This window comes from Vicugna pacos, chromosome 21, assembly GCF_048564905.1.
Source record: "Vicugna pacos chromosome 21, VicPac4, whole genome shotgun sequence".
In the NCBI taxonomy this organism is placed as follows: Eukaryota; Metazoa; Chordata; class Mammalia; order Artiodactyla; family Camelidae; genus Vicugna; species Vicugna pacos.
The window spans coordinates 32,098,734-32,120,089 of NC_133007.1; the positions used below are offsets into that span (position 1 = coordinate 32,098,734).

At 53.4% G+C, this 21,356-nt stretch overlaps 1 protein-coding gene across 3 annotated transcripts in view; it reads left to right on the forward strand.

Annotated features, from left to right (window-relative positions):
* ZNF469 (zinc finger protein 469) overlaps positions 1-21,356 on the forward strand; it is a 233,320-nt gene that overhangs the window by 64,604 nt on the left and 147,360 nt on the right. The window contains exon 1 of one of the 3 annotated variants that reach the window (XM_072946780.1): positions 2,763-3,053. The exons of the other annotated variants lie outside the window; for them this stretch is intronic. The gene's annotated coding sequence lies outside the window, so the exon portion shown is untranslated. Of the gene's footprint in view, positions 1-2,762; positions 3,054-21,356 lie in introns of those variants that run through there. 3 annotated transcript variants of the gene reach the window in all.

Genomic DNA, 21,356 nt, shown 5'->3' on the forward strand with positions numbered 1-21,356 from the left:
GGTCTGGGCCCCTCCCTGCTCAAACCCGCAAGAACATCAGGGCCACTGGAGGCGCATTGCGCTCAGGTCCCAGCCCCAGAGATTCTGTTTTAGGAGGTAGCCTCAGCCTTCCCTGGGACCTTGTTGGAAATGCAGACCTGCACCCTGCCCAGAGTTGCTGCATGAAAATCCCCATTTTAAAAAGACCCCCAGGTGGCTCCTGTGTGTATCAGAGTCTGAGAGGTGCTGGTTCAGCCCCTCGGCTCCCTGGTGCAGGGGTCACACATCCCGTGTCACCATCAGCTTCTGCACACAGGAGGCACCTCACACGTGCCTGGAGGATGCGTGTGCAGTGAGCCACACATTGCCTTATTTCTCTCATTTGAAAGGAAGACGCTTCTTTCCCAAACCTTGGGTATAAAGTGCCCCCGATGAGGGAAAGTTGCTCTTCTGAAAACATACCTAGCAGCCCTTTGTAGAGTCCCTGCGATTCACGGAGGCACACCTGCAGCAAACACGTGGGAGTCAGAGCAGGACGGCACCCCTTCCCTTATACCTCTGTTGGACCTTCTGGAGGGCAGAGTGGCCTCGCCCCTTCTGATGGCAACAACGCCCGAAGGCAGGTCTCGGAACAGCACGAGGGGGCAGAGCCGGAAGGATGGCCGTGGTCATGCTGGGATGCCTGCTCCCAAGCAGTGGGCAGGGTGCAGAGGTCTCGTGCAGTTGGGACTCTGAGGGCGCTGTCTGCTTGGAGTCGGGGAGGGCTGCTGGGCCACCTGGCCTGGGTGCCTGCGTGGGGCTGGGGCTCCTCTCTGGAAAGCACCGAGTGTGCTATCTACTCAGCATGCATTTATTGTGCTCCTGCTGGATGCACGGCACTGGCAGGGTCCCAGGGAAACACCCTCACAGGAGGGACTGTGTCCTGTGCTGTTCCCTATGCTTTGGACTTGGGATTGGTGGGTGAGCCTGGATCCACATATCCAGCTAGTCTGGATACGTCAGGCTAAAACCTTCTCACTTTCTGGGCAGTTTTTTTTTTTTTCTTGGTCTGAAACATTTTGATTAGTGTAGACTCACAAGTGTGGGGAAGACCTTTGAAGGCTCAGGTCCAGCACTGACACTTCACAGAGGAGAAGGGAACCCTTGGGCACCTGCCTGGGTAGTGGCTGAACCAGCACCGACGCCCTTTCCCTCCATGGCACACACTCCAGGTGCCACGCTGGGCATTCTGTGTGTCTCACACTCTTGAGTCTCACAGCAGCAGAGATTATGTGTGTGAGATGAACAGAGGCTCGAGTTAGCTGGAGGAGGGAGGGTGAGAAGGAGAGGGTAGCAGACTGAGCTGGAGAAGTAAACCAGGATGAGATCACACACAAGCAGTAATGCATGTTTGAGTTGCTTGTGGTTCTAAGGGCAGTAGGGAGCCATCGAAGACCCCAGGCCAGGAGCAACACAAGCAAAACTGCTTTACAAGCATCCCTGTTGGATTTGGGGCCACAGTGGGGGCTGAGGTGAGGCCAGGGCAGAACCCAGGAGCGGGATGGATTTGCTTGCACAAGGGCATTGTGCGTGTAAACATGTAGATGCATTTCGCAAATGGTGGCAGTCATACTTTCCCGTTGCCTTATGTGGAGTATTAGTTTCCTGTTGCCTTGGTCACAGAGGACCACAAACTCAAGACTTTAAATAACAGCAATGTGTCCTCTCAGTGCTGGAGACAGAAGCCCCAGATCGAGGTGTCACTGGGCTACACTCCATCTGGAGCCTCCGGGGAGTGTCCCTCCTGCCGCTCCCAGCTCCTGGTGGATCCAGGCATCCCTGGGCTCGTGGCTGTGTCCCCCCATCTCTGCCCCTCCATGTGTGTCACCTCCCCTCCATCTCCTTCTCTTAAGGACATTTGCGACTGAACTCAGGGCCCACCCAACAGTCTGGGATCATCTCATCTCATGAGCTGATCCTTAATGCACCCACATCTGCAACGTCTTCGCTGTGTAGGGCAGCATTTACAGGTTGCAGGGACTCGGGCCTGATGGCTCTTGGGTCCACCCCCTCACATGTGGCCCAGGGCTCACCTCCATTTGCTGGCTATCCACAGGCTGGAAGTGGGTTCCGTGGTCTCTGGTCTCACCTGGACCAGCCATTGGGAAGAGCTTCAGTGTCCATGACCTCTGACACTCTCAGAACCCCACAAAGGGGGCAGGCAGATGCATGCCTGCCTGGACAGAGGAGGCTCAGAGAGGGTGAGTGACTTGCCCTGCTTGCCCAGCCAGCGGGCAGTTGCAGATACCAGCCATGTGCCCTGCTGAGTGGTGGAGGGGAAGGACCAGGGAAAGGCTTGGAGGCAGGACAGCAGGGTGGCCAGGCCATCTGGGACTCCCCTGTGAGCTGGTCCCTCAGTGTGGGGACAGGAGCGTGCTTGCAAACAGTGACAAACATTTAAGACTCCAGTGACCACATCAAAGACGTGCTGGGAAAAATAATGAAAGATGTTTCATGTGAACACAATTACGTGTCTGCAGTCAGCTCGGGTTTCTCTCTGACACCCAGGACGTTCTGAACTTTACAGGGAAAAGCTCCAGCTGTTTGCTTCTCATCACTGTCCCTGAGTGGGCGTTGGCGCCTTCAGTTCACGCAAGGGGAGGAGGTGTTTACTGAGCATTTAGTAGGTGCCAGGCGCGGAGCTGAGCATCTGACGGACACCTCCATGCCTCAACAGCCTCGAGAAGGGATGAGGTCCTCCCTCTCCTGATGAGGACCCTGAGGCTTAGAGAGGCTCAGCGACTTGTCCCAGGATGTCCAGCTGCTAATGGCAGAGCAGGATTCAAGGCCAGGGAACACACGCTCTGAGTTTCTGAGATGTCTTCTTGATGGAAACGTCTTTTCTGTGTGCTTGGGTGCTGTTGGGCTGGAGGGTCCTCACTTTCTAGACAAGCTCTCCAGCGCCTCCCTTTCCAGCAAAGGGGACAGAGGGCGGGGCTGGAGAGCCTCTGGTTCCCTCGGGCGCTGCAGGGAGGGATTTGGAAAGAGGACACAGCTGTGCTGAGCACGTGCGTGGGTGGAAGGAGCTCCCCTAGGTAAGTTGGGGCTGAGCCATCTCCCAGAGTCTGTGGGGAAGGTCACCTCGCCCCTGCCGTGAAGCCGCGCCCCGGTCACAGCCGCGGGGAAGGCGGGAGGGTCTGCATCCTCCCCCGCACCCATTCTGTTCCTGCGCGCTCTGACCCCATTTCCTGGGCAGGGGAATGGGAAAGGGGGTAGGGGGAGCCGGGTCCTGCATGGTGGGGCCCAGGGCTCCATTTTCCAGATGATGACCCCAGACTCAGGTCTCACAGCTGGAAAGCCCGGGCTCGGATTCAGACCCAGCTCTTGGAGTGTCCTGGGGTCGTTCCCTGCTGCTTCCTCGCAGGGTAAGCCTGTTGGTTTAAGGTCTGAGTTTCTCTTTCCTGTGTTGCCTTATCTGGAGACTCCATCTTCTTCTGTGTAAGGAGCTTCCAGGACACCAGGGCTGGACCTCCCAGCAGCTCTGCAGCTCCAGAGGGCAGTGGAAACAAGGCTTGAGGCTGGCTTTCCACTCACACGGCCCCTCAGCCACCCCCGCACACCCCACAACCCTATGGGGCTATCGCCATCCCCACTGTACAGGGAAGACCCCGAGACCCTGGAAACTCAGCCCGGTGGGCCAGCTTTCACCCAGGGCCGCGGCTGCTCTGCCCCTTGCCAGGCCGCTGCAGGGCCTGGGAGGCCCTGGATGATGCGTGTTCTAAGCCGGGGTGCTGCTTGGACCCCCGGCCTCCTGGAAGGGTCCCCGTGCCCTCCCAGGTGTTGTGGCAGACCTGCCAGGTGGGCAGCTCACCATTGGGCAGGTCGTTGTCAGGAGCAGTGTGTTATCTGAGGTCATCTTCTCTTGGGCTCTGGCTGGGCTGGGGGCTCCCAGGCTGGGGACAGAACAGACTGCACTCTGCAGCTGGGCAGGCACTGGATTTGGGGTCTGAAATCTGGCTGTGAGACCACAAGTTGCCTTGACAGTGTGACCTTATCTGCTCCTGGCAAACAGGGAGACGGCATTGCCACCCAAGGGCTTCAGGGAGATTGACTGACAAGATGCATCTGAAGGTGCCCTGAATGCTTTTTTAATATATTTGTTTTTCTTCATTTGGTCGCAGGAGAGAGAAAGAAAGGGCAGAGGGAGATGACTAAACAGGAGTAGGGAAGGCAGCACTGAAGGAGGGAAAAGAAGAGGTGCAATCGGGGCAGAAGTCAGAATGCCGCCAGCCTCTCTCCTGGGGGCCAAGTGGTCGACTTCATTCATTCACTCATTTGTTTATGAATGTTTGCAGCCCCCCAAAATTCACCTGTGGAAGCCCTAACCCCCAGTGGGGTGGCATTTGGAGGTGGGGCCTCAGAAGGTAGTGAGATGTGGTGTGGGGATGAGGCCCTCAGCGTGGGATTAGTGCCCTTCTGAGAAGATGAAGCAGTCTCTCTCTCTCTCTCTCTCTCTCTCTCTCTCCCTCTCCCTGCCACAGAGGACAGAGAGAAGGTGGCCACCAACGAACCAGGAAAAGAGCCAACACCCAAACTCTGGCTCCATCCAGCCGACCCACACTCCTAGGCTTCTGGGTCCTGAGGGGCAGGGGGTTGAGGTCCAGTAAAGTGGCCTGGAGACACTTGTGACCCCAAATCCCATGGGAAGGAACCCATGGCTTGGGTCTCCCTGTTGTCTTTTTCTTCCTACAATTATGTTTCTCCACTAGGTGGACCAGGCCCTGAAATCTGTCTCCCTTTGCCAAAAGACTTGGCAAGGAGGCGTGTTCAGAACTCCCTGGTCCAGACTTCTCACCCTCTCCAACTCGAGCCAAGGAAAGGAAACAGGAGCTCTCCAGAGCTCTTGCCTTGACATTGCTCCCCTGACTCCAGATCCCTGCAGGTGCTCGCTCAGCAAAAGCCTTCACCAGGCACCACAGAGTATTAGCCAGTTGGGGTGGGGGCTTGAACAACAGACGTTTATTCCTCCCAGTTCGGGGGACTGGGAGTTCTGAGACCAGGGTACCAGTGGATTCGATGTCTGGAGAGGGCCTGCTTCCTAGTTTGCAGACGTCCACCTTCTTGCTGGGTTCTTGCAGTAGTGGAGAGAGAGAGACAATATTTTTCATGTCTCTTCTTATAAAGACACCGATCCCATCTTGAGGGCTCCACCCTCACAAGTCCCCAGATCACCGACCACAGGCCCCACATATAAATACCATCACACTGGAGATTAGGGCTTCAAAAAATGAATTTGGGGGGAACAGAGACATTTAGTCCATGGCGGATGGTGATGATGATGGTGATGATGTGATGGTGATATTGATGGTGGTGGTGACAGTAGTAACAGTGATGATGGTGGTGGTGGTGGTGGTGGTATTGACTATGAGGGTCAATACCTGTTGAGCATGGGCTTTGGCCCAGGCACTTTTAAGCTCTTGACCTAGACTACCTGGTCATTCACTCTCACAAATCAGCAAGGTTGGGGTTATCGATTATCCTCTTTGGGATGAGCAGTTAGGGACCTGGAGATGAAGAAACTTGCCCTGGTCACGTGGCCAGTGCCAGAGCTCACTCTGACCCATCTCTGCTTCCTGTAAGGTCTTTCCAGCACTGAGGAGGCGGGGAGTAGGGGAGGGGAGCTGACCTGGAACACAATCAGGTTTGTCCCAAGACTCAGCAGAGGTCAGTTTCTGCACATACCGGACAGTGGGACAAGCGGAGAAGCCCGGCAGGACCTTGGGCACCGGGTGCTCAGCCGGCATCTGGAAGCGATTAGCTCTAGCTGGAGACAGCAACCTCACCACGTGGTCTCCTCCTACCTGGCGCAGGGCGGAGGCGGCCCACGATTCCATGCTGTCTCCTCTCCTCTCTCCCATGCTGCTGTGACTTGCTCTGGGGCAGATTTAAGCCAGTCTTTATTTTCCAGTCCAGTGGTTTGTCAACATGTCAGGAGACACATAAATCCACCTTTCCCAGGCCAGGCCAGCGGGCCGAAAGGCAAACGCCGCTGGCTGCTGCGTTGTTTAACAGCAGTAAAGGGAAAGGAGCAGGTCGGCCTTCACAAGTTAGCGGGAGCCAGGCTATCGGGGACACTCACAGGAGATTCGATGGGAGGACCCCCTGCTCTTCCAGGAAGTGCTTCTCTCTAACTTGAGCCCCGATGGGGGGCCAGTTCGGCTGAGGGCACCCTGGGCTTCAAGGCGTGATCTCATTGCAAATGACCGCTGTCAGAACATAGCTGGGCGCGCTGTAATCACACACAGATCTCGGCGGTAAATCACTTGCGCGCAGACATGCTTTCAGAGGGGTGTGAACTTCTGCAGTGTGTACAAACCCTGTCAGCGCTAACCGCGCCGGGGGAAGTCAAGAGAGGGTGGGGGCTGCCCTCCTGGTCGTGCGGCATGTGGACCTGGGGGTGCTCTTCCTGCGCTGGTTTGGGGCCACGGTAAGTGGGTCTTTGAAAATCCATGATTTGTTTCACACTGATGGTTTGATATTAGGCTGTCAATGTGAGGATTTTCCGGAGAAGTGAGTGGATTTGGGGGCTGTGGCTGCTCCTCGCCCTGCTCCAGGAGTGGGGGTTGATTCAACCTGGCTGGGGGTTGATTCTGAAAGTCAGGCCTGGTTTGAGGGGGGAGTGTATGTCCGCACGATGTCAGGGCCTGGCCTGCCGAACGGGTGAGTCCAACAGAGGATCGCCGTGGAATTCCGTTTAGAGAAAGGGTAGGAGGGGTGGTTGCTCCGAGACCTCGGGGTCACAGAGGCGCAAAGCAGACCGGAGCCAGGAGCGTCAGGAAAGGGCCCGCGACTCTCACTGGTTTTCATGCCCTGAGCAGTCTGAACAGAAATCGCCTCCCGTGGGTTTACATTCTGAGCGAACGGGTCGAGGGCATCCCTGTGGGTTTGGGCAGATGGGGTGGAGTGCCCAGGACAGTGATTTGACGGCCGGATAGCGGTCCCACGATGACTGGCTTGGGAGACAGAGGTCCTTCCGCCCAGAGGCGCCATCCACAGACATCTCCCGACACCTCCAGCCAAATCAGAAACGTTCTGTTTTCACTTGAGATTTGTGTTCTGACTCACCCCAGCTGCCCCACTGCATCTCTGAGGGCAGCCCTGGCTGCTCAGACTGTGGGGAAACTGAGCCCCAGAGAGGGCGGTGGCTCACCCCGAGGCACTGACGCCGTGAAGTCGTGCTCAGAAGCCAGGCACCCCGCATCCCAGCCTCGATTTGTCTGGACCGTGCCCTTGCGGAGGGGTGGCCTGGGGCTGGGTCTGCTGTCTGTGGTCAGGGAAGGGCTGGCTCTGAAAGGGATGGCGTCTGTGACTGTCAGAGGGAAGGGGCCACCAGCACCAAGTCAGGGAAGCTTGCGCCCCACCCCGGAGGCCTGAGCCGGGGAGGAGGGCTGCGTGGAGTACGGAGAGTTAGATGCGAAGACGCCGCAGGGAGCGGGAAGGGGCATTTAGCGGCTGCCTGCCATGGACCCCCAGGTGTGTCTCATACTTGCTGTCTTCCTGGGTCCTCACACCAGCCCATTCACCTGGTGTCCCCTGCTTGTCGTGGACAGGAAAGTAAGGCTCAAAGAGGGCAGCCTGTTGCCGAGGCCACGCAGGCCCTGTCCCCACAAGGCACCTCCCCCAGGTCCTGGCAGTCTCCATGGCCAGCCCCTCCTGCTCCTCAGCACTGGAGGCATGGCCTGTGCCTCCCACGGGGCATCTTGGAAGGGACATCTCGCTCTGGGAGAGCACTCACTCCTTGTCTGGGTCACATCCCATGTGGGTCTCAGAGCAGAAACACCTTGTTCATAATGTGTCAGTTTCTGCCACTGATGGACCTCAGAGCCTCGTGGCTGCCTCCCACTTCACTGTGATTTACTGTCTTGGACCACGTCACTGGGGCGTCATGTCTGGGAAGCTGGCTGTCCCCCTCTTGAAGCCTTTGGGTACACCATGCGAGGGGAGGGCTGCTGCTGTGGTTCCGTGGTGTTGGGAGGTGCACGCAGTGGATGGAGGAGACGGCAGCCCAGACCAGACCTTGGCCTTGGGTCCTGCCTCCGGACAGAAAGGTGGGGATGGGGCCCTGGGGCCACTGGAACAGAAGCAGGCAGGACAACCTCTTCACACCAACCACCCACTATCTAGATTTTCATCTTTCTGTTCTCAGGGCTGGGTACACAGTAGGTGCTCAAACAGGTGTGTCATGTGGGACTCGATGCACAAAAGAAGCATGTCTTCCCCAAGGACATGTGGGCCCCAGCTTTGCATTTTGGACAAAGCCCTTCCCTGTTGTGTGAGCTGTCACTGCCGTGTAACAAACAATCCCAAAATGCAGCTGCTGAATGCTGTCTCACATCTGTCTGCCGGGAATCGGAGAGCAGTTTGGTGGGGTGGTGCTGGCTTCATGGTCCCTGAGTCAAGATGTAGGCTTGGGCTGGGGTCACCTGAAGGCCTGCCGGGGCCTGGAGGGTCTGCCTCCAAGCTCACAACTGAGGGACTCAGGCTGCCTGTGCTCAGGTACCTTGGTCACCTGCCACATGGGCAGTCCCCAGGGCCCTGAGTCAGGGGAGCGAGGTGGGGCCCGCTGTGGCTTGCGACCTTGTCCTGTAAGTCACACAGTCACAGCCACATCCTCCGTTCGTTAGAAGCCAGTCGCCAAGTCCAGCCCACCCTCAGAGGGAAGGGTATTAAGCCTCACTTTCCAAGGAGGGAGTGGCCATGGCCTCAGAGCATATTTAAAACCACTGTGCCCATCAGAGCTAGGTAAAGTGGTTTCATTCATTCATCCACAGATTACTTAAGGACCACCTGCTGCGTCCTCAGCTGTGGGGACGGAGCTGGCGTGCGGCCGTCCTGTAGCGCACTCTGCAGTGGGTGAGCAGACAGCACCTGGTGGGCTCCACGCCGTGTGGTGGGAGTCCTTCTCGGGGGAGGAGGCCGGGAAGGCTCTGGCAGGTGACATCAGAGCAGAAGCTGCAGGGGGCGCTGGTCTCACCTCTCGTGTCTAGAACGTTTTAAATTTATTTCATTCTAATCACTCTCACTTGAAGAGCACCTGTGGAGTGGACAGGGCAGGTCCGGACGACCGTGGCCTGGGCGCGGGGGCAGCTTGGGCCAGGGGAGGGAGTGGCCTGTGTGGATTTGGAGGGCAGGACTGCCTCTAACTTGACGGCTGGCTGAGGAGCCAGCCTCCAGACTGAAATCCGGGTTTGAATTTGGCTTCGTTCATCAGTGGTTCTGCAGGCTGAGTCCAGTCCCCACACCCCGCCACGTCTCGGTCTCCTAAAAATAGGGGCGATCCTTGTGTGGGCTTCTCATGGGGGCTGGGAGCACAGGTGTGATTGTGACAGGAAATGTCGACAGCGGCAGTGGGGGGGACCCAGCATGTGGCCGAGGGGACAGCCCCTCTATCCGCTCGCTCTGCTTGGAGAGGAACGTCACTGCCTCCTGGTGTCCTCTCAGGGACCAGCGTTGGCCAAGATTCCTCCAGGGCTCCTCTTAGTGTGTCTGGGCCATGTCTGCAGGGTGGCCTGGTGGCCCACCTCTGGCCCCCACCCTCCCCGGAAGTACCTCCCGGGCACCCCCTCTGGCTTCACCCCAGAGTTCAGGCTGCATGCGGACCTCCGCCTGCTGCCTTGGCAGTGCCTGTGAGTGATGTTCGAAGGGCAGCCCGTCAGCTGCTGGGCACCTGTGCGTCACGTGAATGGCCCTGGCTGCCCGCCGCCTTGTGCACGGTTTCGAGTCCTGTCTCCCAGCACACCTCCCGGCCCCACCGCTCCACGGCCCCAGGGCCCCGGGCTCCTTGGTCACGGCCCGGCCTGCCTGGGAAGCCTGTGCCCAGCAGCCTCCCCTGGCTGCCCCGCATCCGACAGGACGAAATGGCCACGCGAGAGTGGACAACGGTACTTGCGGAGAAGGATGGTCTTTTCACTATAAAAAAGCTGTTTTTAGAGGCAAGTATCTGAGCCTCTCGGGAGGTGCCCCTGTCTTCAGCGGTGAGAGTAGACTGGCGGGAAAGAGGCCGCCCTGAGCCTTGGGCCTCCGAGAACGGGAGGTGTGTGGGTCTGAGCCATCCTCCCTGGCCTTCGTGTCTGAGTAAAGGCGTGCCGCCCCGCCTCTCTCTCCTTGGACATTCTTTGGTGTGCGGCCCATCTTTTTTTCAAGAGCCGGCTGGCCCGGGCCCCCCAGATTTTCACAGCAAAGCAGGATCTGACTTCGGGGCTCCCACTTCCCACACACGGCACTTGGGCAGGGGCCTCTGGGAAGGGGCGGCAGCGCCCAGCAAGGTGCAGGCAGGGGGAGCGGGACAGCCACACGGGGCCTTAGAAACCGCCCATCGTTCTTGATTTAGGTTCTGCATTGCTTCCTGGATTCTGGGAAGCTCCCTTGGGCAGGGAACGGTGAGGAGCTGTGTGCCCTCGGTTCCCCAGGGGTGGGAAGCCCGCAAGTGGGCCCACATGTTTGTTCTTGGTTTCTTGGTTGCCCAGAGCAACCAGAGTTCTCGTTTCTCTTTGGTGGAAAAACCAAAAGGGAGAGGGCAGAGGGGTGTGGGGGACCAGGGGCCAGGCTGAAACTCTGGGGAGGGTTCCAGTCCCAGCAGCCCCCAGAGGTTTCTCTCCACTGGGCTGAGTCCAAGATGGCACGTGCCTGAGGCTTGCCACGCCTCCGTCACCCAGTCATTCATGCACGCTTGTCACCCCCTTCTCCCGGTCCCAGCCCCCAGGAGCAGAGACTGTCAGCAAGCAAGGGGAAGTGTTCCTGCACCCCGGGGAGGATGACAGATGTATGAAAGGGACACGTGCAGTCAGGAAGGATCGGTAATGAGCTGGGCACACAGCAGTGGCATCACCAAAGCCCGGCAGGCTTCCTGGAAAAGACAGCATCTGGGAAGCAGTTGGACTGAGCAGGAGGCAGCAGGGGAAGGGGAGGCAGAGTCGGAGTCGGCACCTGCCTGGTTCTCAAAGGCATCCCAGGAAGAGAAACAGCTTCATGTCCAGGCACTGGTCCGGTGCCTGGACGAAAGCCTTCCCTCGGAGCCTGGGAGAGGCCATCGCTCCGTCTCCTGTGTTCAGAGGCTGGACGGCTGTCCTCTGTCCCTGGCTGAAGGCCAGCTCCGGGAGGAGAGTGCCCCCTGCGCTCCACGGCCCCTCTGCTCCCCAGCTGAGCTAAGCGGGAAGACCCACCCTCTCACTGTCGTTGGACCGAGGGTCTATGATACAAACAAAGTGCGTGTGAATGGTTGGCCCAACCTCTGTTTTCCGTCTGCGCAGCCCGTGGGCTGACGCCACAGGCACGCCAGGCGAGGGCAGCCTGGTTTGCTTTGCCTCTCTGGTGGGGCGTGGACGTGGCTCTGCATTGGGCGCGACTTTGTGGAAGAATTCCAGTAAGCAGTGCTTGTTTTCGAGTCTTCTGAGAGATGTGAGACTTTCGGCTGCTGTGTGTGGACAGCTCTCGGCCCCCATGGCTCGCCCACGGACGCCCTCCGCCCACGCTCTGGCCCACGTCCCTGACGCCGTCCACAGCTGCTCCAGATGCACGAGGGGGACAGAGCGAGTCCTCAGTGAGTACGGCAAGGTGGCCTGGCCATCCGAGCACACTGCCACTGGCAGGGGCCTGGGCAGTTCTGTGCAGAAGAACAAGGCAGGTCCCCACTGTGTTCCCAGATGCCCTCCAGACCCCTGCCGCCATCGTGGTCACCGCTGAGCCCACGCTTCTCCTGGTCAGTCCTGTGACTGAGAGCCAGCCCTGGCCCGCACGGTGCCTCAGTTTACCCATCAGCACCGGGGCGGGAGCTCTTTTTTGGAAAGGGACCCATGGTGAACACGTCACTGCCGCATATTCTCGCTTTGCATCCTCTTTTTTTTTTTTTAAGCATATGTAACCCTTCAAAAATGCAGCATTGAAGACCAACCTCAGTTCACAGGCCTTGGGTCAGGTTTGGCTGAGGGCCCAATTTGCAACCCCTGGAAGGATGGTGCTGGTGGAAACAGCGCCTGCCCTGGAGGGTCCCACGGAGGCGCCCCGAGCAGTGGCGACCCTGCCGGCTGGACAGGCCTTGGCTCGCATGGCCACCTGCGCAGCCCCGTGTTTCACCAGTGAGGAAACTGAGGGGTGGGAAGGCTGAGGATTTCCCCAAAGTGCCACGGCTCCCAGTTGGCAGGGGCTCTGTCTAGGCCCCGGCCCGCCACCCGACATCTGTGCTACCGACATGCAGAGGTCAGGTGCAGGTTCCCCCTGACCACCTCGTCTTGACGTAATCACATCTGCAAAGACCCTATTTCCAAATCGGGTCACGTTCACAGGTACTGGGGTTAGAACCTCATTGTCTATTTGGGGGGAGGTAATGAAATTCAGCTCCTAGCTAGTATGAATTTTGGAGGAAGATGAATTTTTTAAGAAGTGAGTCATAGCCCCTTAGCATGCTCAAAGCCACCAGGCCTCTGGGAGTCAGGGCACAGCAGGATTTGTGGGCATGTGAGCTGGGTGTGACCCCCCCCACACCAAGCTCTCCTCTGCTTCCCTTCACCTGCTGACACCAGGCCCTCCTCACCCTCGTGGCAGAAAACTGCCCAGTGGGAGGCAGGTGTAGAAAAGGAAAGAGATGGTCAGCTTCCAGCTTCTGAAGGGTTTTCTCCCGAAACGAGAGGGAGGGATACTTGTAAAAATGGCTAGAGACCGTGCTGGCCGGAGCACAGGGTGACCTGAGTAAGGGGAACCAGGCACAAGGTGTGGACAGAGCGAGGGCGGTCGGGCCGTTTCGGGTGCCTGGACGTCTCTGCTACTGTCCCCCTCGATTCCACTTGGCTGCCTGGGATCCAACGGTCGTCGGGGTGGCCGTGCCGTGGGGTTTTCCTTGAGAAGCTGGCGTGAAAAACGGAGTAGCGGTAAGCATCAACAGAAACCAGAGTGGGTGCCAGCTGTTTGTTTTGAAACTGGAAAGGGGCTGGCACGGTCAGAGGGCTCACCGACGGCCCGAGCCTGCCTGTCCTGTCGGAGGGGCTCTGGCTGTCAGCCCGGCCGCAGTACATCACCTTCCCAGTGTCCCGAGGCCACTCAGGGCCGGCGGGAAACTCTTGGACACAGGGTCTGAGGGAGCTCGTCACTTTAAGAAAAGAAACGGTGAACAAGGAAAACAATATCCGAAGACAGAACCTCAAGCCACGGCGGAGAGTCTTCCTGATAGAAGCTAGCGCCTCAGGCCCTGAGCATCGCCCTGCTCGCTGGAGGCGCCTGGGAGGCCCTGGGGGGAGCACGGCCGGATTCCTGCGTCCGTGCTGTCGGGCACCGCTCGGCTCCACGCCCGCGGGCTTGGTTCCCAGCAGAGCTCCCCACTCCGGCTCTTTTGAAAGAGGCATTTTAGGGATTCTAATCCTCCTGTCACACGTCAGCACAGCCCACCCTCAACCATCTCTTCCTCAGCACGCAGTGAAGGGGCTGAGCTCAGCCTGGCGGTCCTGCAGGCGGAGCAGAGGGCCTCCGAGCGACGCCAGAATTCCCCGTTAACCTTTGTTTGAGCCAGGAAAGCGGCCGGGGCTGGCCCCTCCGTGACACGGGCAGGGCCACCACACGGGGACAGCACAGCTCTCTTCTCCACGCCTGCTGTCAGGTGGCGAGTGTCGAGGACGCGCGCTCACTGGTTTTCTCTGAAGAGGAAGCAGGATTTTCTGAGCCGTCATGGAGCGAGGGTAGAGTGAGGTGTGTCAGGCGCTTACAGGCCGAAAAACGATGGGTTTACCACAGCTCTGGAAGGAAGCGCCGGAGTCCAAGGGAAGTCTGCAGCGGAGCCAGGCCTTGGGAATATCCCGAGAAGAAGGGGGTCGGGGCCGTGGAGGGTCCTGGGGGGACACTGGGGTGGCCGAGGGGCACCTGTCCCCACAGCCTGAGGGGCAGATGGGGGGGTGGCACTGCTGGCTCCATGGTGCAGGGACCTGTCAGGAGGCCCTGGGCAGCACCGAGAGTGGCCAGGATGCAGAATCTCAGTGGAGATGGGTTTTTCCCCAGGGTGTGGGGAGTCACAAGGACCCCCAACTTGCTCCATCTCCACTGTGATCCGAGCTCAGCCCGGGAGGAACAGGAGAGCCAGCACCCCCAGGAGGTACCGTCCTGTGATGGTAATGGACCACCTGGTTAAGGGGCCCCAGCTTTTCCCACTGGGAAGCAGCCGGGTGTTCAAGGTTCCTGCAGCCACCATAACAAAGCACCACAGACGGGGCCTCAAAACGACAGGAACCTGCCCCCTCCCAGTCCTGGAGCCAGAAGTCCGCAATCCAGGTGTCCACAGGCCAGGCTCCCTCCGGAGGCTCCAGGGGAGGGTCCTTCCTCCCCTCGCAGCCCCGGGGGGTCCGGGCTTTCTTCTAAGGATATAAGGGCTTGCGGTCAGCGCCCTGGAAGCTCTCCTTAACTAGAGACCACTCACTTAACCACGTCCATGAAGACCCCTTCTCCAGGTGGGACATCACTCCAGGGCCAGGCACAGGGCCTGACATGTCCTTAGCTGCGCCTAGTGATCGGTGACTGTTTGGTGAGATGCTTTGGGAAGGTGTAAATGTCCTGTGTTTTACTGTATTTCACTTACTCACCACGATTTTCCAATTCTGTCATTTCTTCTACGTGTATTAATGGGCATTCTACCACGGGGAGGGGCTTTTCTTTCCTTCCATTTACTGATTTTTTTGGTTTATATATTTATATTAGTATGGAGTCACAGGTTTTATTAATTTATGGGTCATAACCCATTACTATTGTTCTGTACTTTGTGGCCAAAGTTGTCCCAGATCTGGCCGGTGGGACCCCTTCAAACTGATGCCTGCGTCCTTTTGACACATTCCCATCGTTCTTCAAGCACTTCCTTATTTTCTGGCAAAAAAAAAAAAAAAGATTCCCAGCTCATCTTTTGCTTCCTCTGCTGCAGCCTGAAATGTGGCATTTTCCCCAAAAGCCTCCCTCGAGGGGCGAATGTGTGTCTGGAAACCAGGACCTGGTGCTGGATGCGGTGGTGGCCACTGGTGAGCTCCGCTTCCAGGGTTTCTCAGTGGCCTGATGGAGGAAGTGAGGGCGGGAGGGCGGAGACAAGACGCGCCTGCAGTGGTCTCTCTCCGTCGCCCACACACACACGTCTCGTGCAGGACCGGGAGCTCCCACCGGTACCTCCAGCTCCAGCCCTGAGCACCGGCTCCTTCTTTTCTCCCTTTCATGCCCACAGCCCCTCCTCCAATGGCGAGAAACCTGGCTTCCATTATCCTCAACATATTCACTTATTTGCTCAATCCTAGGATAAACAGAAAATAGTTTCAGAATTGCTAACCGCTGCCACTGTGAAAAATAAGGCTATTAACCCGAGTTCAACATTTCTTACATGTCTTTTTGTCTTTAATCAGAGTGCTGTTCAAACGTTACGTGGGTGAGTTTCCCTCCCCGAACGTTAATCATCTGAAATTTGGTTAGGTTCTTCTGAGAGTCACCACCCCAGCTTTTTTATTTTCAGTATGTAAAATATTAACACGAATTCCACAGTTCTCTATACACAAGTGTATTCAGAGCACTTACCGGGAGTGAACCTGCACTGACACCTCAGCGTCAGCCGAGGTCCCGCGTCCACGTTAGGGCTCACTCTCGGTGTCGCACATTCTGTGGATTTGGACAAATGTGTAATGACACGTATCCATCATTACCGTGTTGCACAGAGTTGGCTCACTGCCCTAAAAAGTCTCTGCCCCACCTGTTCATCCCTCCTCCCAGCCCCCCACAAACTGATCCTTATGTCTCCACAGTTTTGCCTTTTCCAGAGTGTCACATGGCTGGAGCCACACAGTAGGAAGCCTTTCCAGATTGACTTCTGTCACTTGGTCACATGCATTTAAGTTTCCTCCACATCTTTTCACGGCTTGACAGATCACTTCTTTTTAACCCTGAACAATATCTCGCTGTCCGGATGTGTCCATTCACCTACTGAAGGATGTCTTGGTTGCTTACAGATTGCCAGTTACAAGTTGGCAGTTACGAATAACGCTGCTCTAAACATCCACGTGCAGGTTTTTGTGTGGACGTAAGTTTACAACTCCTCTGAGTAAACACCAAGGGGCACCACTAGTACATTGCATGATACGAGCATGGTGAGTTTTGTAGGAGACCACAAATGCCTCCCAAAGTGGCTGCAGCACTTACGTTCCCACTGGCAGCGAGTGAGGGTCCCCGTTTCCACACTCTTGCCAACGTCTCGTGCCATCGGTGCTCGGGATTCGGGCCGTTCCCACAGGTGCGTGGTGGTGCCTCCCTGTTGTCTTAGCTTGCATCTCCCTGATGACATGTGATGTGAGGCATCTTTTCAGTTGCCTATTTTCCATCTGCATATCCTCTTTGGTGAGGGGGTCTCTTGCGGTCCTTGGCCCATTTTTCAATCGCGTTGTTTTCTGATTGTTGAGTTTTAAGAGTTCTTTGGATGTTTAACATTCCTTTATTAGATGTATCTTTTGCAAATATTTTCTCCAAGTCTGAGCTTGTCACCTCCTTCTCTTGACAGTGTCTTTCATGGAGCAGAAGTATTTAATTTAATGAATTCCAGTCTTATTATCTGTGTCATAGATCATGCCTTTGGTGTTGTATCAAGGTCATTTAGGTTTCCCTATGTCCTCTCCTAGAAGGTTGTATTTGTGTATCTTACATTTAGGTCTGTGATCCATTTTGAGTTAGTTTTTGTGAAGGGTGTAAGGTCTGTGTCTAGATTCCTTTTCTGCATGTGGATGTCCAGTTGTCGCAGCTCCATTTGTTGAAGAGACTACCTTTGTTTCGTTGCATTGCCTTTGCTCCTTGGCCAAAGACCAGTTGACTGTACTTATAGGGGTCTAATTTGGGGCTCTTTATTTTGGTCCATTGATTTATTTGTCTGTTCTTCTGCCAGTACCACACTGTCTTGATTACTGTAGCTTTACAGTGAGTTATGAATTTGGGTAGGGTCAACTTTTTCTTCCCTTTCAATATTGATTTGGCTCTTCTCAGTGTTCTGCCTCTCCATATAAACTTTAGAATCAGTTTTTCCCTACCCACAGAATAAGTTTCTAGAATTTTAATTGGGACTGCATTGAATGTCTAAATCAAGTTGGGAAGAACCAGCATTATAACAATATTGAATTTTCCTATCCATGAACATGGAATATCTCTCCACTTACTTAGTTCTTCTTTGATTTTGTTTGTCAGAGTTTTGTAGTTTTTCTTGTACAGATCTTATATATATTTTACTAGATTTATGCCTTACTATTTTGTTCTGGGGGTGCTAATGTAAGTGATACTGTGTTTTAACTTCAAATTCCGCTTGTCTGTTGCTGGTATGTAGGAAAGTGGTTGACTCTGCATAGTAACGCTGTGTCCTGCCACTTTGGTGTCATTGCTTGTTGGCTCCAGGAGGTCGTTTGTTGGATTATTTGATTGTTATTTAGATTTTCTACGCAGACAGTCGTGTCATCTGTGAACAGACATGGTTATATGTCTTCCTTCCCAATCGGTATTCTTGTCTTGTCTTGATGCATTAACTAGAACTCCCAGTGCGATGTAGAAAAGGAGTGGTGAGAGAACATCCTGGCCTGTACCTGACCTTAGTAGGAAAGCTGTAGGTTTCTCACCATGAAGTATGATGTTACATAGCTTGACTGCAGGTTTAGGGCTAGGGTTAGGGCTAGGTTTAGGGCTGGGGTTAGGGTTAGCTTTTGGTTTAGGGTTAGAACTACCATGAGGGCTTTGTTCAGGGCTAGGTTGAGGGCTAGGGTTAGGTTTAGTTTTAAGGTAGCGCTACGATGAAGGCTAGGGTTAGGGTTAGGTTTAGGGTAGACCTGCGATGAGGACTAGGTTGAGGTCTAGGTTGAGGGCTGAGTTGCGGGCTAGAGTTAGGGTTAAGGTTAGGGCTAAGTTTCGGGCGAGCGTTAGGGCTAGGTTGAGGGCTAAGGAATTTTCCCAGGTACCTGGTGCATCCAGGTATGTAGATTCAGATCTTCTGTTTCTGAATGTTTCACTGCATCTTAGTTTTTCCTTTCAGTGACGCAAATTATACGCAGTTGGCTCTTATTGCCTGTCTTCTATTTTGACCTCTTTTTCTTGACACTTTCTGCTTCTTTACTTTATCTCATTTTTATTCCCTTGATTGATTTCCTGTTCTTCTTCAATGGTATCATTCAATTTTCATTCAGTTCTTTTCTCTTCGAGGTACCTTTTAATTTTGTCTTCATTTTGTATGTGGTTCTGTCTTTTTCTTCTGTTTCTGTCTCCATTTATATCAGTGTTCACTTCTTACTGAGGTTTTCTCTTTGTGTGTGTGTGTCCATTTCTGTTCCTACTTTTGGAATTTACATCTCAAGGTGATTATCATTTACTCAGATGCTTGTTTGAGAGTATTTAATTTAGTTTGAAGTGTTATGTTACTGTTTCCTTCTGCTGCATTTTCATTGGGGGGAAAATACTCTCTTTGTCACCTGGAATACTTTGATCCCCATATCCTTTGGTTAACATTGTCCCAACATTCCAGCTCCTCTGTCTGACAGAGTGTGTGTGTGCATGCATGTGTGTGCACACCCAGACACACACACAGGAAGAGAGATCTGTATTTCCGTGTGATGACTCTAAAAGTAGCTGACTCAGGATGATAATGGAAAATCTAGAAGCCTGGACGTCTAGACTATTCCTTTTTGTTTGTTTGCTTTGGCCCCCTTCAAAGGGGCCAAATTCTTCATTTTATAAATGAAAACTTCTTTCATATCTGCACTTTATGGGCAGGGTTGGTGAGCTGAAGTTGTTTACATAATTCTGAGTCTGAGAGTGCACTCTCTTGTACAGATAACAAGAGCCTTTGGGGTGAGCATGGGGAAGGGGCTGTGTTCTCTCTGCCATGTGTTCACACCTTGTGAGTTCCTACACTTCTGTCCTGACTTTTTTCCCATCACCATGCCCTCTCCAAAGAGCCCTGACCCCTCCTCCCCCAGAAGAATCTCCTCTCTGAGACGGTCTTGTTGAATCCCACGTGCCCGTCCAAGAGCCTTTCCTGTAGTCAGTGCTCTGCTTTATTAGCGCTCTTTTTCTGTTTTCACATTTACAATGGACTTTCTTTCTGGGAGTGATTTGAGCTCAGTCTCCACTTCTGTTTTCCATGCAACTTTTCCAGACTGTCTACTCTCACCCAGCTTTCTGCAGTGGAAGCTCAAGAAATAGCCCTGTTTGAAATGAGTGTTTATTTTTCTATCTACAGATAATTTTAAATGTTTAGTATGCTTCATCATGTAGATATGGTGAAGGCATGGGATTTCTGTGGATTCGCTCTGGTTGATCTGTGTGATTTTTAGAGGATGTTTGGAGAGATTTGAAATGAGGTGGCCACTGTTATCTCGGCTGCCAGGAAGTCCCAGCCCCTGCCCCACGTCTTTTTAATAGGGAACCGTTCATACCCCGAAATGAGTAACTTTGAGGAAGTACTAAGGTTACTTTTGAATGAAAAAGAGCCAAGAATCTGGGCACAGGTATTACATACAAGGGAACGTGTGTCCACTCAAAACTCACCTACTCCATAAAGAGGCTGTGTTCCCCCAGAAAGGGTTCATTGATCGCCTCTTGACAGGAGTGTCCCGGAGTTTTCTCCACGGCTGCCCCATCTGCACTCGGCTCACGGAGGGCGCTCTCTGTGCAGGCCACGTTAGCTTTTCACTTAGACTTTTTGACATTTCAATGTGCATTTCTCTATGTGAGGAACCAGGACCACTCTTGGGATACTGAAAGAGGTACGCTAATGGCCCCCACTAGAATCATAGATTTTTCTGCTTCTTTTAGTCTGTTTTGGGCAATAGAGTGACATTGTTCAGGCAGCATCCACCAACCTAGAGTTCTGTGCCTATTTAAAATATCTTTCAGAAATGAAGGTGAAATAAAGACACATTCAGGCAATGAATGTGAATAATGAATAAACACAAACTTAGGATTCGAATCTTTTTCTGATGGATTAACCATTTTATCAAGAGGAAATGCCCCTCTGTGTCTGGTATGTGTCCCTCTTTAAAGCTCCTTGTAATATTAATATAACTACATCAGCTTTCTTTCATTTACTGCTTGAATGCTTTCTTATTCCATATTTTGATTTTGCAAACTTCCTGTCTTATGACTAAAGTGTGTCTATTATAATCAGCATAAAGATGGATTTGGGTGTTTAGATTTTTACCTAGTCTTTAACAATCTTAAATTGGAGGAGTCCATTTACATTTAATAAATTACTAAAATATTTGGATTTGTACCTACTGCATTTTTTCCTATTTAACTCATCTCTTTTTTATTCCTCTTTCTCTCATGGCTTTTTAGGGAACCAATAAAAATTTTATTGTTTCATTACTTCCCTCTGTATTAATTTTTGCTAGTCTTTCAGTGGTTGCCCTAGAGATTAAGACAAGCACACTTATCTATTACAGTAGAATGTAAATTATTACCTTTCCCTGGTAACGCTAGAAACTTAGAATAACAACTCTCTTTAAACCCTACCGCCTTCTGTGTCTCTGTGGTCATGCATTTTAATTCTACAGGCACTTTAAAGCCTACAGTTCACTCCAGTCGTTGCTTTGTACAGCCAGTATTCAGGAGATAGTCATGTGTGTTTATCCGTAAGTTGACTCTTTCTGTTGCTTTCTGCTTCTTCCAGCAATTCCGTGTTTTTTCCTGTGGTCGTTTGCCTTTTGCGCGAAGAACTCTCTCCCTTCTGCTTGCCTGAATGTGTCTTTATTTCACCTTCATTTCTGAAAGATATTTTAAATAGGCACAGAACTCTAGGTTGGTGGATGCTGCCTGAACAATGTCACTCTATTGCCAAGCACTTCCATCATTGCTGCTGAGAAGTCGGCTGTCAGTCTCACTGCAGCTCCTCCGAAGGTGATGAGTCTTTTCTTTGGTTACTTCCAACATTTTGCCTTTGGTTTTAAGAGGCAAACATGTTGTGCCCAGATGCGACTTTCTTTGTATTTATCACGGTTCTGATTTTGTGGACTCCGGAGGGTTTATTCATTTTACTGTCTTTTCAAATAATGAAAATAAATATTTTCTTTGTCATTTGTTATCTCTTCTTCTGAGACTCCAGTTACTGCATCTTAACCTTTCAACCGTCTCCCACTTGTCTCCAACGTTTTTTCTGTATTTTTCATTATTTTTTCTCTTGCTTCAAGTTGGTTATGTTCTGTTAACCTATTTTCTAGCTTATCGGTTCTGTCTTCTGCTTTGTCTAATCTGTATTCTTCGTGTCCATATGTTGTATTTTTTTAATTGAAGTAGAGTTGATTTACAATGTTGTATTAGTTTCTGGTGTGCAGTATAAGATTCAGTTATATATATTTTCATGAATTGAAAGC